The sequence below is a fragment of the Aquarana catesbeiana genome, linkage group LG05 (assembly GCF_042186555.1).
Source record: "Aquarana catesbeiana isolate 2022-GZ linkage group LG05, ASM4218655v1, whole genome shotgun sequence".
In the NCBI taxonomy this organism is placed as follows: domain Eukaryota; kingdom Metazoa; phylum Chordata; class Amphibia; order Anura; family Ranidae; genus Aquarana; species Aquarana catesbeiana.
The window spans coordinates 289,272,286-289,288,437 of NC_133328.1; the positions used below are offsets into that span (position 1 = coordinate 289,272,286).

Consider the following 16,152-nt stretch of genomic DNA (forward strand, 5'->3'; position numbering starts at 1 on the left):
CTTGTGAGTGTAGTAATTGCTGTGATTATACCTAGCTGGTCCTGTCAGGTATACAGAAATACCATTTAATTCCACTTCAGTTTGGAGGCACCGCTTGAGATTTTTGAATTTAGGACTTGAGATAAGGCTCACCTGTGGTAAGATTTTTCTTGCCTCAGCTCTGATAAAACCTTAGTCTCTTTAAAAAAAAAAAGAGAAGGGAGACGGACCATGCCTGTTAAGAAGTGGCTTTTGGGAAGCCTGGCTTTAGGTAAGCCTCTAAGAAGTTTTAAAACGTATTATTATGCTCCTTTTGGGAAGGAGAATAAGATAAGGGTTAATAAGGCAATTATCTGTTGTGTGGGATATGGGGCTGTATGGGGTAAGGCAGCCCTGTTTTCACTGTGTTATATGATGTCCCAAAAGCGGCAAATTAATTTAGAGTGAAGTCAATTTCCCTTGTTATGTTCAAGTATCGTGAAAGGTGTGAGTACTGTTATATGCATGTTCATATAAGTTGACTCTGTGAAGAGCAAGGAGTTCCGTGACTACCTCATGAGTACGCACTTCTGGGGACCTGTGGCTAACTGGGGACTCCCAATTGCAGCTATCAATGATATGAAGAAATCACCAGAAATCATTAGTGGCCGTATGACATTTTCATTTTGGCTATGGAGAACTAACATATACAGCAGCAACGGAGCAGATCTACCCAGGGAGAGATAATACAGGCTTGCTTGATACTTACCTTTGGTAAGCATATACTCAAAAGGGGGTTATCACGAGGTGACTCGGTGAAGGTGTAGCAGCCGCTGTATAGTACACTCTGGTGGAATAGAAGTTATTTCTCTACGCTGACAGTCACATGCATGATTCATTAGCAGAAAGACTTGCCGGATTAGCCTGCTTATAGGCTCCATAGTTAATTGAGGACTAAATTCTTGCACTAATTATATTATAAGTGTATTGGCACTATATGAGTTATCACACTTTTGGATTGTTACATTCATGTAAAGCGCTGTTAATACCTTCTCATTTGGGGATGTATATTTATATATATTGCACACTGTTTGTCTTTTATAACAGCGGCTAGTAGTGTATAAAACAGATTATCCATCCATTCTGAGCGCTGGGATCGGGGATCTCTTTCGTTTCTCTGATATTTTGTTTTTGAGTCAGAGAGACTTGCTGGACTGGAGAATGAATGTCAAAGAAGGATTTAATTGAGAAGAGTTATCTATATAGATTTAAAATGGTATACATGTTTATTGTTAAAATGTTGCAACTATTGTCAATCTATTCATGAGATGTGTTGGGCACATATTAAGCCCATCCCCACTGCATAGTAGATTGGGAACATTAAAAGGGGAATGTGACACGTCACTGATAAATTACATGTATGCGCTGGTACCAAATTTTTTTTTTTTTTTTTGAGGAATCTGATCAGATACAAATTTTTAAAAGTAGCATTTCAATCTATGTATAGGGTATCTTGATTATTTCGGTTAGAGTCTGATTTTAAGGACTGTTTTAGTTGTAGTTGCCTATGCTTACATTATTGAAGTTAAAAGGTGTTTTTTTCTAATAACAGCAAATGTGCTATATTTGTGCAAATGGTTTTAATTGTGTTTAAGCTGTATTAACAATGTAGGGGGTTTTATAATGTTGATTTTAACCAAATACAAGTTTAAGAATATTATAATTGGGAAGTATATCTATGCTAAGAATGAGGAAGTTATATATTCTATGCCAGATGAATTGGTAAAGAAAAAGGAAGTGACTTTAAGGTTGTGTAATTCTATGCACTAGAGAAAAATATTAAGGTTTTAAAAGGTGTTCAAAGGGAAAACATGAAAAATGGAGAATGAATGGATTGGCCAAATTAATGTGGAATGAGAAAGTGGTTGTATTTTGTTTAATGAACGCACAGGGATTTTGGTAACAGAAGGGTGAAATTTGGGAAAAATGTTTGAAGAGATACTGAAATTAAGTAACATGGATCGAAATACATTGCTGCATATATTGAGTCCATGGGGTACTAAAATGTGATGGGAAAGATTCATTTGAAATAAGCAATCAGAATGACTATTCTGGATATTTACATTTTGAATTCCCAGAGTGTCAGTCATGAAGTGTTGATGATGTAATGTTGTTTATCCATCAATGTTTTGTTTGCTGCTGATGATCAGACATATTTGCAAAATTGGGAGACTTCTGAGTCAGAATATGTGTTTGGGTAAAATGTTCTGTCCTAAGTCCCTCTGGTCCACTTGGGTCCCGGGAATAGAAGAAACTAAAGGGGTTTAAGTTTTGTTGAAGTTCTGCTGTAATACTGAATTTGGAAAAATGTTTAGTTAAATATATTGAATCTATATAATGAAAACCCTTGCTGAGAAACATTTTAATTCCTGCATGCTTTACTTATGTTTGAGTCAATGAAGAATATTATTTTTCCTTGTCAAAAGAAGTTTATTGAGTATACAATATTATAAAGATACATAAAGTAAGTTTACAAGGATCTATAAAGTAAGCTCATTGTTTTACAGTAGGGTTTATATAGGTAAATATCATGAAATTTCAAATATTAAACATTGGGTTCATGTAAACCTAAATTAAAGATATATATAATTTCCTTAGTTACTTTTGTAGGTATTTAAATGATTTATACCTACTATATATATTGTTTACAGGTAGAGTGTATATAGGTCAAATAAATTCTGATAATGAGCTTTAATCGTAAGGTGGAGAAAAGGAAAGAGAAAGAAGAAAAAGGGTAGAAAGGCAGAGGTATGGTCCACAAGGTTGTCCCGCTCGTCAGTTTATTATTCTTTTTAGTTCTCTTTGAAGCCTTAGAATGGGTGTCTCTGTAAGTCATTTAATCTGCTACCATGGCAACAGGACAGAGTCATTGAAGTTTGACAGGAACTGTTGTTTTATCCAAGGATGCCAAAGTTTTTCAAATTTTGGAATTTGATTTTGATCGATGGTTACCATCTTAGCATGGGACATTGTATTATTCATTCTGTGAATTGTTTCTGCTTGTACCAATGTAGGAGATTTCCATGCCTTGGCCACTGTTTGTTTTGCAGCCGTTGTTAGTTGGATCATAAGTTTGAATTGAGAGAGTGTTAACCATTCCGGTTTTAGATTAAGTAAAGTTATATAAGGATCTGGTTGTATTATTTTTTTAAATATTTTAGATGCAATCACGAAGACTTCCTTCCAGAAGGTTTGGATTACTGGGCACGTCCACCATATGTGTAAATGTGTGCCTATTTATGGGCATCCTCGAAAACAAAGAGCTGAGGTATTAGGTGAATATTTTGCCACTCTAGCGGGTACAAGGTACCAGCGAGTTAGGACTTTATAATTTGTCTCCAGTGCTAAGATGTTGGGTGAAGATGACTTAGATGTGAGCCATATGTTAGACCAGTCCGTGTCTTCTAAAGTTCGTCCCAGGTCCTCCTCCCACCTCTGAACGTAAGAGGGTCTATTAAGATTTGGTACTCCATATAATTGATTATAAAGTGATGAAATTGTACCTTTAGCAAATGGATCTTTTGTACAGATTGATTCAAAAATGGATAATTGGGATAATGGTGTATCCCCTTTAGGAATGGTGTATAGAAATTTTTGATATGGAGATATCTAAATATCTCAGAGTTTGGTAGATCATATTTTTCTCTAAGCGATGGGAATGAAAGGAATGATTTAGATGCTATGAAGTCATTTAGTGTCTGAATGCCTGATGTTGTCCAAGCTTTAAAAGAATTTGGGTAGATCCATGCCGGATAAAAGGCCGGATTTCTGATAAAAGAAAGGAGAGGATTGTGTGGAGATTGTAACTGATATTTGGTTTTTAGTTTATCCCAGAGAGATAAGAAGTGTTTAGTTATGGGATTATGAATTTTAAAGCGGTCTTTAGGATCAAGCCATAATAAGTTTGATATTAATAGAGGGTCATTTTCTGAAGCCTCTATAAATACCCATAATGGGATTTCCTGTTTTGCATGGTATTTGGACAGACTGGCCAAATGTGCTGCTCTGTAGTAGTTAGTAAAATTAGGGTATCCCAGGCCTCCTTTATTTTTGGGAAGATGTAGTGTGTATAGGTATACGTGGTTTAGAAGAGCCCCATATAAACGAAGTTGCTCTTTTTTGTACTATTCTCAAAAAATAGGAAGGAATTGGAATAGGGAGGACTCTGAATAGATAAAGCAATTTGGGTAGAATAGTCATTTTGATTGCATTAATCTTCCCTATCCAGGATAAAGTAAGTTGCGACCATTGTTTTATTAGATTTGTGATCTGTCTTAATACAGGAGGATAATTGGTTGAGAATAAGTCAGAATGAGATGCTGTTAAATGAATTCCAAGATATGGGATTGATTTTTCCGCCCATGTGAATGGGAGTGCAGCCCTAGCCGGGATCAACTCCATGTTTGTGAGTGAAATATTAAGCACTAGGCATTTCTTGGGATTAATCATAAGGCCGGATAGGGCTGCAAATCCATCAAGAGCTGGTATTAAGTTAGGACCAGAGACCTGTGGTGATGATAGAAAAAGTAATATATTGTCTGCAAATATACATAATTTGTGTGATACCTCCTACTTCAATGCCAGTTATAGTTTGGTTTGTTCTGATGTATTGGGCCATGGGTTCGAGTATAAGGGCAAATAATAAGGGAGATAATGGGCAACCCTGTCGGGTACCTCTTTCGATATTAAAGGCATCAGATTTGTATCCAGCATATTTTATATAGGCTTTGGGTTTATTATATAATGCTTTGATCCATGTTAAAAAGTGGGGTCCAAAACCCCATTTTTGTAATGAATATTGCATATATTGCCAGGATACTGTGTCAAATGCTCTCTTAATATCGAGAGATAGAAAACATAAAGGGATTTTCCGTTTTTTAGCAATATGTGCCAATAACACTGCCCTGCGTATATTATCTCCTGCCTGTGTATTTGGCATGAAGCCTACTTGATCTCTATGTATTAATTTTCCTATAATGCTATTGAGGCGTTTTGCTATTATTTTTGCTAATAATTTAATATCAAGGTTTAACAGAGAGATAGGCCGATAATTCACACAGGAAGTATCATCAGAAAGGGGTTTTGGGATCATACAAACAATTGCCATTAGTGTTTCTTGCCGAAAAGAATGTCCATCTAGAAGTTTGTTAAAAGTTTCAGTGAGAATGGGAGAGAGTATTTCTGAGAATGTTTTATAGTATAAAGCCGAGTAGCCGTCTGGGCCTGGTCTTTTGTTAAGTTTTAGGTCTTTTATGGCGTTAGCAACTTCAGCTATAGTTATAGGCTCATTCAAACTGCTTTTTTGATTCTGAGATAACTCAGGTAAGGTTATTTTTGAGAAGAAGGATTCAGCCTCTGTAGGATTAAATTCATTGTTTGTCTTGTATAAAGTTGCGAGATGTGAGTGAAATTTATGGACTATTTTAACTGGATTACAAGTATAAACATTTTTTGATAATTTCGAACGTATTGGTTTGAAAGATTTGTTCGTTGAATTTAATGCCCAAGCCAAATATGTACCTAGTTTGTTTGTATTCATGTAGAAATTGTGTTTGGAGCGTTTGAGGGATTTATCAACTGATTCAGTGAGAAATAGATCGTATTCCAATCTAGATTTTTCCAGATGAGATTTTGTACTCTGAGATGGATTATCTTGGAATGATATGTAGGCTGCATTAAAATTAAGTTCTAGTTTTTTTGCTAGATTTTTGCGTTCCCGTTTAAATAGTGCCATTTGTCTTTGTATTGTACCACGCAAGACAGGCTTATGAGCTTCCCACAGTGTTATTGGGGAGATGTCTGTTGTATTATTAATTGATATGTATTCCTTTAAAGCTTGTTCAATGGCCATCTGATGTAGTGGGTGTTTGAGCATTATGTCTGGTAAGTACCACGTTGGGTCATGCGCTTTTGGTATGGCTGAGGCTATAGTAGTGTATACTGCATTATGGTCAGACCACGGAATCGGAATTATATCTGATGCAATAATTTCTGGTATCATTCCTATTGTTAGAAAAATATGATCTATTCTGGTGAAGGTTTGATGAGGGTGCGAGAAATAAGTGAATTTCTTTTTCATTGGGTTACTTTCTCTCCATGAATCTACCAGATTGTATTTGGAAAGAAGTTGAGAAAAAGGTAATCTAGAGGTTATTTTGGATGGTGTAAAAGGTGATTTATCTAGAAATGGGAGGAGGACCTGGTTCGAATCCCCACACATTATCACTGTTCCTATTTTGTGTGTATTAATCACTTGTAATATATGTGAGAGGAATGGTTTAGGTTGTTTGTTAGGAGCGTAGTAGGAAATCACCGTGATTGCTGTATCCATTATATAACCCATGAGTATCAGGTATCTACCTTCTGGGTCTTTCATTTCTGATGATAAGGTGAATGGTGTGGATCGGTGAAATGCAATTAGAGTTCCCCTTTGCTTGGTACAGGCAGAAGCCGTGTAAATTTGTTGATAAAAAGGAGAAATATATTTTGGAGTAGAATCTTTGGTGAAGTGTGTTTCTTGGAGGCATACTATGTGAGCCTTCTTGTTATGGAAAGTACGGAAGGCTTTGGTCCTTTTTTGAGGGACATTTATTCCCTGAACATTCAGGGAGAGTATATTCAGTGGTGCCATGGCAACAGATCAAATAGTTTTGACTTACTTTTTGTTATGCAGAGCTGACTGCGCAGATCAACCTGTGTGGACTGAAGAGATGAAAACATAGAAAAGAAACCAGTGAATTCTGGAGTAAAGAGTAAACAAAAAACATATGAGATTAGATGATACATTGTATAAATTATTTTTTGCAAGTAATCACAATTTACCCGTGAAAGAGAATAAATATCTCTCTCAGGGGAATAAGTGCCTTCGTCACACTCCCACATAATATGGTTGGGAGAATGAGGAGGGCTAATGGGGGTACACGGATCTTCCGCTTACAGGAGAGAAGTGCTATGTCAAAAGACATCAAAATGATGATTCATTAATTGGAGTGCAGAATATAGTTTTTGTTGAAATTATTTATTCCAGGGTGGTTGTATATGGTTAGTTTTGCCCTAGGCTAAATAATTCAGTTAGAAAGGTACTGTTAATAACTTTGGTATTGATGAAGATAGTTTGAATTATTTTGGGATTTTAACCCTTTTAGAGTAAGCAATTACATATTTTATTCATATGCAACTGTTTAGATATGTTAACTCATAAAATTGAGGTTGTATTGCTTCAGATTAGAATAAACAAAAACATAATTCTAGGAACTAGTTGGGTAATAATATATTTGTTTTAAGAAAAGAAAGAAAAAGCTTCCATTACTTCTGGATTATTGAACATATTTGTCCTAAAAAGTAATAAATCTATTGCTATTACCTGATAATATATAACTGAACAAGAATTTCCTTATTTCACTTATATATTCTAAGGCTATATGAATCAGAAGTAATAAGAAATATAACTGGAATGTAACTTGATCCCATACAGTGTGTGACTATCAGAATGCAGTTACATTCAGTTATAAATACAGGTTTTTTATAGAGAACCATCTCTTAGTATAATAAATGAAGAGATATCAGGAATTAGGATGTCAGTCCATTGAATCTTCTTGGTCCATGGATGATGTGGCATAACGGCCTCTTTTGTGAGAATGATGATTCCCATTTTGTTCTGAAATTTTCTGGGTGCTGCCTGAAGGTGAAGATGATGCCATTCTTCTGCGTGTGGGAGTGTTGCTGCTTGTGGGTTCTGTCAGATTTAATTTTAAAAGGGTTTGTTGTAGTTCATCTGCTGATCTGCTTCTGTAAATTGTACCTTGGTAGTTAAATGTGACTGAAAAGGGGAAGCCCCATTGATACATAATGTTGTGGCGTTGCAGTTCCATTAGTTGGGGTTTCATGGATCGTCTTTTAGTAATAGTAAGTTGGGATAGGTCAGCAAAAATTTGATAATTGTGTCCTTGAAAATTAAGTTCTTTTTTTCTCTTGCAGCAATTAGTATTTGTTCTTTCGTTCTGTAATAATGAAATTTTGTGATTATATCACGTGGGGGTCCATCTTTCTTTTTGGCTGTGAGGGCTCTGTGTACTCTGTCCAGTTCTAAACGTTCAATAGGGATATCTGGCTTTAGTTCTTGTAATAGAGCAGTAATAGTAGATTGCAGGTCTGTCACAGTTTCAGGTATTCCCCTTATGCGCAAGTTTGAACGTCTGGCTCTATTTTCGTAATCTTCGAGCTTAGTTTGAAGTATTAAATTCTCTTTTTTTAATTGTTCCAATTCTGTTATATTTTCTTGGGTTGTAATTTCAATTTCATCCATTTTTATTTCTAAGGCTGCGGTGCGGTTTCCCAGCTCTCTTATTTCTTTGGTTAGGCTTTTTGTTATTTGGTCTGAGGTTTGTTTTAAAGCCTTATGAAGCATCTTTTCAAATTGTAATAATATTACTGGGGATGCTGAGGAGGCTTGTGGAGAAGTTTGTGAGAGGATTTGTTCTGTATCTGACTCAAATGGAGAGTCTTGCTGTGACATTTTCTGTCTGTGAGAGCGCCCTGATGCTGTATATTGTGAGGTGACTGGAGCTGCTTCAGCTGCAGTGAGTGCCTGTGAGCTCTTTGTGAGGTGATTTTATTTCTGCCACGGTTTCCTCCCAGTACCATATTTCCTGCCCAAACTTTCACAGTTTGTTCCCTGGGGCAAAAAGGTTCAAATGGATACCTTTTGAGCCTGCAGGCTCCACTTTGTCCTTCTCTTCTCTCCTCAGCGGTGTGGAGCTCTAACAATGCATGTCTGCTCCGCTAGGCTCCGCCTCCTGCCCCCCCGAAGAATATTATTTTTAATGCCTCCAATGGTTAAGGCCTGAATTGATCAGGTAGATTCTGTGATTACTCATGTCGGATGAGGAGTATCTGCCCCAGCCAGCCTGCATTCACCCCTAGCCCCAAGCACGTGAAGAAATGCCCACCCCAGTCATACCCTACACCCCATTCATACCCTGCCCTATACCCTATCCGGATGAAGAGATGACTACAGCTTTTACATGTGTAATGGAAATTTGTAAGTTCTGTATATAATTGTATTCTATTTTGTATGTATTTGTTACCATAAACGTACAATTGTAATATTAATGTGATACCTACATAATAATGTGTATAAAAACCTTCAATTGCGTCATAATAAAGCAGAACAGTTATTTGGAAAGATGCTGAGTGTATCTTTTGTGTCTGTTCCCTACTGTAGTAGTTATTATTAATTTGGAACCACTAATCAATATGTGGATAGGAGTTGCCTATCTACAAAATGTCCTGGTCAAGTGGCGAGCTTTGCCTAGGAGGGGCTTTGCAGGTGACCCTGAGAATCTGAAACGAGGAGCTTGAGACGATCCGGGAATTTCTAATAATCAGCCGGCTGAGGTAAGCCTTTTGCTTACATTTGGGTTATCAGACTCCCTTGATCGGTAAGGCATTTTCGGGACAAAGGGTACCCATTTTACTCCCTTTAATCGAACTGTATTGATTGGTGGTTATGTTATGTTGTCACTGTCTATTGTCCATCGGAGTGTTACAGATAAGAAAGGGTAGAATAGTGCTGTTCACAGGTATATGTAGTACATCTGCTAGATATAGCGGTTTAGAGGCAAGAGGCTATAGGCACAAGTAAAGAAGACTGGCCAGTCATTATGGGCATTGAATTAAGTAAGGGAATGAAGGGTAAGAGACCCTAAAAAATGCCCAGCGCAAGAGGAGCGCTATATATGAACTGAAGGTGCAGTTCCACCTATACTGAGCTCCTAGATTAATGGTTAAAGTGTACAGGGATCCACTATGGGTAACTGGGTTACCACAAAAGTCCACAGGGACTAAGATTCATGGATATCAGAACAAAATAAGGAAAGCAGAATTTAAGCAAGGAAATATTAAAAGAGTTAAAAGAAAGTGAGAGAATGATATGCATGTGTTGTGTACAAATGGGAAAAATGTAAGTAATTTTAGAGAGATATTAGTGTATGTGTGTGAATGCTGGAACCTTTAGTTCTATCTCTTGAGTGTGTCATGTATGCAGATGTGACCCCCTCCTTTGCACTCTCCTGAACCTCCTGACCTCTCATCCCAGCCACGTGGCTGGGATGAGAGGTCAGTGATAAGCTGGAAGGACACCATGACAATTTCAGTTTTTTAGACAAAACATTTATAGATGATGCCACCTGCAGCCAGTTGTTTTATAGTTTTTGATGTGGCTGAGTGCTTTCTGGTCCATCATATACAGATTGTTGGTCCTTTTGTTTTTGTTTGTTTTTGAGGTTCAGAGCAGAATGTGTGGATTGTGACATGATGTGCCCCTTTTCCTTGTAAGTGCAATGGTATAAGCAGAAGAATATTTTGGATTTATGTACATTTTTTCATGACCGCAGGGTATTGTTATCATTTATTATAATATTGCCAGGAAAAAGTTGCCTTTTTGAAACATGAAACTGGAGTTCTTACACAAACAGCGTGATAGAAAACAAGCCATTGTAATATATTTATGCAAGCTGGGCCCAGTAATGGAGGGTTTATCCTGATATATCAGAGCTGTAGCTTTATGCAAAGGTGCTATTAGACAAGGTTACAGACATTATTTTGGTCAAATATTTAATTTTTAATGGTCCCACATTATCCGCAGCAAATATACAGCTAACTAAATGTTTGTCTAATGAAAGGTTCAAAATATGAATTTGGTTTTGTTTATGTACAAATCTAACAATGAAAAATGCATACATTTGAATCCAGCCACCTTATTGCCTCTATTGGAGGAGGCTGGAGCCAAAGGAAGCCACATGTGTTAAATTGATGGTGTAGGAATCAGCTGCTGTGAGCCCAATGCAGGACACACTCCCTGAAGACCCAGATATTTCATTTTTTTTGTAGATTTGATCCCGGTTTTTTACTGAGGATGGCAATACCCATACTGAGTATGGAGTTTATCACCCAGAAGAAATCTCTGTATTCAGAGTCATTGGATCCTTTTTCCCAAGCTCCAGAAGCAGAGCTCCATGTTTTAGCAAAGCCTGTGAGCTATAAAAAGGGTGTATATTTATATAGATAGTCGAGATATAGAGAGCTTTTGGTTCCATTTGAAGGGCCAGAAGTTTGTTTTTACTTCGGCAGGTAAACCAATTAAGCATGCCAAGTTAATTTGATTGGCCGTTTTCAGCCTTCCAGGTTCTTGCTGAAGTAGCCATACTAACTTTAAACTCACACATGGAAGCAGACCAGGTGACTAAGCATGCTGCATTACAGCCCGGGCACACTTGCTGGGTCTGTGAAACTCACAGATTCCACCCAAAAGCTGAACATCCCTTCCAGAGATTACAAAAAGATATATCCAGATGCCCAAGTCAGGATCTTACGAGTATGCATTTAGTCTGTATGGACATGTTTTCTGGATGGCCAGTGGCAAATGCTACTGCAAAGGCCACAGTAAAAAGTGTTATCAAAAGTAGTTTATAAGTACAGAGTGCATAATCTACAGAGAGTAACAGAGGAAATCATTTTTATAGGAGAGTCCTTACTAGAAGTTTTAAGGTTTTATTTGTACACCCCCTACTGTGTACAATGTAGCGGAAAAAGTAGAGTCAGAAACTAGAAGACTTTTGCCTGAATGTTTTCTTATATTTTATCAAGCCCCTAAGGGGAATGTTAGACTCTCTCCCTATTGGATTTGGTTTGGGAGTGTTACTTGCTTATATTTTGTCTCAGCAGCTGAAGTCCTCCATTCGGATCTCACAGAGAATGTTGCTGATCTTTTAAGGTTTTTGACAAACTCATTTATGTGTTTTCTCCCCAATTCCAGATCCTAAAAGTTTGTAAGGATCTAAAACTAAAGCAAGGTGACTTGTGGATGGGTAAGAGACATTTATATATAAGGAAATGTTTGGAGACTCAATACAGCATCTATTTCATGTACAAGTTGTGCAAAACTTGAAGGAAAAGTCACCTGGATCCACACCAGACACTGCAAAAATGACTAAATTAAAGAAATCTCTGTATTTGATTTGTTTCCCTCTTTGAATCACACTCTAGGGTATTATTTATTCAAATACTAATTGTAAGATAGATAGATAGATATAAATAATGTGATTTGAAAAGTCGTTTAGCCAAGTTGAAGTCATATTGAAGTCATATTTGTCTTTTGTACGTCTTTCATTTTATGTAGAATTGTCCGTTTTTACATGTGCTGATAAGTCAGCATGCCAACAATTCAGCTAGAAGGCCATTCTGGAGTGTACAGCCAGTACTCTGTAAATATGTCTTATCAATAATTTGTTTTTCACAATGAAAAGTCATTTTGTAATGGAAAAGCTGCTCAACTATTATTTTCTCCACAATGGAGTTTTTGCCCCTTTGGCCAGGACTACCTCCACCTAAGCGTGTGGAGGTTCCAGGTTAACCACTTCATCCCCGGACCATTATGCTGCCTAAGGACCAGAGGACTTTTTCCAATTTGGCACTGCGTCGCTTTAACTGCCAATTGCGCGGTCATGCAATGCTGTACCCAAACGAAATTTGCATCCTTTTCTTCCCACAAATAGAGCTTTCTTTTGATGGTATTTGATCACCTCTGCGGTTTTTATTTTTTGCGCTATAAACGGAAAAAGACCGAAAATTTTGAAAAAAAAGTGATATTTTCTACTTTTTGTTATAAAAAAAAATCCAATAAACTCAATTTTAGTCATATATTTAGGCCAAAATGTATTCGGCCACATGTCTTTGGTAAAAAAAATGTCAATAAGCGTACATTTATTGGTTTGCGCAAAAGTTATAGCGTCTACAAGCTAGGGTACATTTTCTGTAATTTACACAGCTTTTAGTTTATGACTGCCTATGTCATTCCTTGAGGTGCTAAAATGGCAGGGCAGTACAAAACCCCCACAAATGACCCCATTTTGGAAAGTAGACACCCCAAGGAAATTGCTGAGAGGCATGTTGAGCCCATTGAATATTATTTTTTTTTTTGTCCCAAGTGATTGAATAATGACAAAAAAAAAAAAAAAAAAAAATTACAAAAAGTTGTCACTAAATGATATATTGCTCACACAGGCCATGGGCATATGTGGAATTGCACCCCAAAATACATTCAGCTGCTTCTCCTGAGTACGGGGATACCACATATGTGGGACTTTTTGGGAGCCTAGCTGCGTACGGGGCCCCGAAAACCAATCACCGCCTTCAGGATTTCTAAGGGCGTAAATTTTTGATTTCACTCCTCACTACCTATCACAGTTTTGAAGGCCATAAAATGCCCAGATGGCACAAAACCCCCCCAAATGACCCCATTTTGGAAAGTAAACACCCCAAGCTATTTGCTGAGAGGCATGTTGAGTCCATGGAATATTTTATATTTTGACACAAGTTGCGGGAAAGTGACAAATTTTTTTTTTTTTTTTTTGCACAAAGTTGTCACTAAATTATATATTGCTCACACAGGCCATGGGCATATGTGGAATTGCACCCCAAAATACATTTAGCTGCTTCTCCTGAGTATGGGGATACCACATGTGTGGGACTTTTTGGGAGCCTAGCTGCGTACGGGGCCCCGAAAAACAATCACCGCCTTCAGGATTTCTAAGGGTGTAAATTTTTGATTTCACTCTTCACTGCCTATCACAGTTTCGGAGGCCATGGAATGTCCAGGTGGCACAAACCCCCCCCCCCAAATGACCCCATTTTGGAAAGTAGACACCCCAAGCTATTTGCTGAGAGGCATGGTGAGTATTTTGTAGCTCTCATTTGTTTTTGAAAATGAAGAAAGACAAGAAAAAACTTTTTTTTTTTCTTTTTTCAATTTTCAAAACTTTGTGACAAAAATTGAGGTCTGCAAAATACTCACTATACCTCTCAGCAAATAGCTTGGGGCGTCTACTTTCCAAAATAGGGTCATTTGGGGGGGGGGTTGTGCCACCTGGGCATTCCATGGCCTCCGAAACTGTGATAGGCAGTGAAGAGTGAAATCAAAAATTTACGCCCTTAGAAAGCCTGAAGGCGGTGCTTGGTTTTCGGGGCCCCGTACGCAGATAGGCTCCCAAAAAGTCTCACACATGTGGTATCCCCGTACTCAGGAGAAGCAACAGAATGTATTTTGGGGTGTAATTTCACATATTCCCATGGCATGTTTAAGCAATATATCATTTAGTGACAACTTTGTGCAAAAAAAAAAAAAAAAAAAATTGTCTATTTCCCGCAACTTGTGTCACAATATAAAATATTCCATGGACTCGACATGACTCTCAGCAAATAGCTTGGGGTATCTACTTTCCAAAATGGGGTCATTTGGGGGGGGGGTTGAACTGTCCTGGCATTTTATGCACAACATTTAGAAGCTTATGTCACACATCACCCACTCTTCTAACCACTTAGGACAAAGCCCTTTCTGACACTTTTTGTTTACATGAAAAAATTATTTTTTTTTGCAAGAAAATTACTTTGAACCCCCAAACTTTATATATTTTTTTTAAAGCAAATGCCCTACAGATTAAAATGGTGGGTGTTTCATTTTTTTTTTTCACACAGTATTTGCGCAGCGATTTTTCAAATGCATTTTTTTGGCGAAAAAACACACTTTTTAAAATTTTAATGCACTAAAACACACTATATTGCCCAAATGTTTGATGAAATAAAAAAGATGATCTTAGGCCGAGTACATGGATACCAAACATGACATGCTTTAAAATTGCGCACAAATGTGCAGTGGCGACAAACTAAATACATTTTTAAAAGCCTTTAAAAGCCTTTACAGGTTACCACTTTAGATTTACAGAGGAGGTCTACTGCTAAAATTACTGCCCTCGATCTGACGTTCGCGGTGACACCTCACATGCATGGTGCAATTGCTGTTTACATTTGACGCCAGACCGACCCTTGCGTTCGCCTTTGCGCGAGAGCAGGGGGGGACAGGGGTGCTTTTTTTTTCTTTATTATTTTTTTGCTTTTTTATCTTATTTTTAAACTGTTCCTTTCATTTTTTTTTTTTTTTAATCATTTTTATTGTTATCTCAGGGAATGTAAATATCCCCCATGATAACAATAGGTAGTGACAGGTACTCTTTTTTTGAAAAAATTGGGGTCTATTAGACCCTAGATCTCTCCTCTGCCCTCAAAGCATCTGACCACACCAAGATCGGTGTGATAAAATGCTTTCCCAATTTCCCAATGGCGCTGTTTACATCCGGCGAAATCTAAGTGATGAAATGCTCGTAGCTTCCGGTTTCTTAGGCCATAGAGATGTTTGGAGCCACTCTGGTCTCTGATCAGCTCTATAGTCAGCTGGCTGAATCACCGGCTGCATTCTCAGGTTCCCTGTTGAGACAGGAGAGCCAGAGAAAAACACGGAAGACGGTGGTGGGGGGGGCATTCCCTCCCACTGCTTGTAAAAGCAGTCTAGAGGCTAATTAGCCACTAGGATTGCTTTTACATGAAAGCCGACCGCTGGCTGAAAAGAATGATACCAAGATGATACCTAAACCTGCAGGCATCATTCTGGAATAACCACTCAAAGTCGTGAGTGGCGTATCTGAAGACAAAAAAATGGTTAACAATAAAACACAGTAAACGGTAAAGTATAAAAAATTGCATACCTGAAAAGCAAACATGATAAAACATAATAACAATAAAACATTGCAGAATAGAATACAATAAAAAAGAGCAGAACAATAGAGAGATAATAGAGAGAGAGAACAATAAAACGACAACAATTTTTTTTAATTTTATATATATATATATATATATATATATATATATATATATATATATATATATATATATATATATATATATATATTTTTTTTTTTACACTTTTTTTTGTAACTGTAACTTTTATAACTGTAACCGGTTCCAGGTTCGGGTCTCTCAAAATGCGATGGCATCTTGGGAGACCCTGTGAAAGTGTGCCTAGTCTGTGCAATGCTGTACCCTACGCTAATACTCAACTAGTGTATGGTAGCGTTCAAAACATTCACCAATGCAAAGACCAGGATTGACAGGACAGAAGGGACAACAATAGTGGGTGTCACGCCTATATCCGCACTTGCTGCAGACACAACATCTTTTTTGGGGGGGGGGGTTCGCTGGGTAGGGGTACTCGGGAGGACATAAAGAAAATGCCTCTCATGCAGC

General features: G+C 37.5%; 1 pseudogene; it reads left to right on the top strand.

The window, feature by feature from the left end:
• Window positions 1-210: 210 nt before the first annotated feature.
• On the top strand, window positions 211-705 carry LOC141145998 (mitochondrial pyruvate carrier 1 pseudogene; annotated as a pseudogene).
• The last annotated feature ends 15,447 nt before the right edge of the window (window positions 706-16,152 follow it).